Source organism: Temnothorax longispinosus, chromosome 5 (assembly GCF_030848805.1).
Source record: "Temnothorax longispinosus isolate EJ_2023e chromosome 5, Tlon_JGU_v1, whole genome shotgun sequence".
Taxonomy (NCBI): Eukaryota; Metazoa; Arthropoda; class Insecta; order Hymenoptera; family Formicidae; genus Temnothorax; species Temnothorax longispinosus.
The window spans coordinates 9,157,188-9,159,242 of NC_092362.1; the positions used below are offsets into that span (position 1 = coordinate 9,157,188).

The following is a 2,055-nucleotide window of genomic DNA, read 5'->3' on the forward strand; positions in this document are numbered from 1 at the left end:
CATAAATCTATTTTTTTTGCCTTTCCCACACTATTCATCGCAATTGACGTGTGCTATGCCGAGATCTTCATCATGCTTTAGTAAAAAAGTATATCTAAATCGATTCAGAATTGTCTGAAACGCGTTTTTAACTACACTTTTGTGAGTCAAATATTACTACTGCCTCATAAAAAAATTTATAAAAAATTCCCAAAAATTATGCGCAACTTCCAACTAGTCTTAAAATTCTTCTAATACTCCCTAGAATATTCCCTATAAATTTCAAAAAAATAGAAAATGGGGTTTTTGAGATATTCAAATTTTTGTGTTTTTTTACTTTATTAGTTTAAAATCATTATTATAAAAATTTGAGATAATTTTTTTTAAACTATGATCTAAATAGCGTATTTTATGTTCAATGAATTTTTTTCTTAGACGTTGTCTAAAAGGCGAAAAAATTCATTGAAAATTTTGCAGTTCTCATTTTGCGCAGGCTCTATTTCGGAAACGCTACATTTATTATAGAAACGATTTAACAGGGGTCTAATACTTGTAAAGACCTGTTAAAAAACGAGCGGCCATCATAAATAAAAAGGTCGAAGTTTGACCCCTTGCGAATTGGCGTGGAATGCCCCATATGCAAGTTGTAAACCGAATAATGTTAGGTATAATAGAATTTAGGTATGCAACATATTGTCAGGATAAGCTATTAGATTTATTAATCCAGCATGGTGTTCTAACATTTACAATTAAATATAGTGAATGTGATAATGACATTGATACTGATAAACAAACATTAATGTACCGATGTAGAAAACGGTACTACGTAAAAAATGAGCACAAAAAACGTATCTCTAAGCAGTGCTGGTACTTGGTTCGTCATCAGATGCTTCTGGCTGGTCCTCAAAAGTGGATGTCGGAGGATATAATTCTGCGATGACATCAAAGAAGATTTCTATGCGCTCCAAGCGGCTATAGGCGCGTTTGAAGAGATATTCGCTCAAATATCCAAGGACATGATCCTCCCTGGTTTCATACCTTGGGATATTTCCGCGAACTTCTCTCCAAACACGCTCTATATGCTGCGTATGCGCGCCTGTAGATTTAAAAAATGTATCAGAACAATATACAAATAAACAGTAATAATATAGTTAACTATGGCAAAAAGTTCTCACCAGTTTTAGGATCGACGAAATTATATGAGTGGTTTACTGTCAGATGTTGGAAGCCTTTATTGTTTAAACAATTATAGGACTTCCAACAATCTGACATGATGGTGGTGCCTGGCAATATCCACTCTTTGATACACGCCAGAAGTGTCTCTTCAGTTCAATCCTGTACTGGCACGATAAAAATCTTCTTTGTGCCTCGCTCATATCCTCCGAAAATCCATTGACCTTTTACGAGCCGACCACGATTGTATTTTCTTTTTCCAATTTTTGCTTCATCGATTTCTACTATGCATCCTGGGCCACCAAGTTTCTCACTATGTTTTTCAGCCCAGAACACACAGACCTGTAAGAAGAAATAATATTATTAATATTTTGTTTTATACATTTTACATGTGTGTATGTGTGTGTGTGCGCGTGCGTGCGGCGTGCGTGCGTACGTGCATGCGTGTATTTATGAAAATATGTTAAAATATAATTATCTCTCGGCAAAAATTGAACCAGTCAACAATCGTGGTTGACGAAACGCCAGTTTCATCTTGCGTGTCATCTTGACGTGGATGTTTTATCATTAGAAAGCAGGCAACAATTTTACATATTGTTGCCACGTCAAGATGACTTTTTCCGAACCAAGTACCAGCTTTGCCACTTTTCTTAAAATTGCACTGTTTCGAGACACGTTTCTTGTGCTCATTTTTTACGTAGTACCGTTTTCTACATCGGTACATTAAAGTTTCTTTATCAATATCAATGTCACTACCACATTCACTACATTTAATTGTAGATGTTAGAACACCATGCTGGATTACAAAATCTATTAGCTTATCATGACAATATGTCAGATGCCCGAACTCTATTAAGCTTAACATAATTGCGTGGCAACGTGGTGTGCAATTTTGCATCTAAC

General features: G+C 35.3%; 1 pseudogene; it reads right to left on the reverse strand.

Moving 5' to 3' along the window:
- Positions 1-833: 833 nt before the first annotated feature.
- Positions 834-1,805, reverse strand: LOC139812776 (uncharacterized; annotated as a pseudogene).
- Between the last annotated feature and the right edge of the window lie 250 nt (positions 1,806-2,055).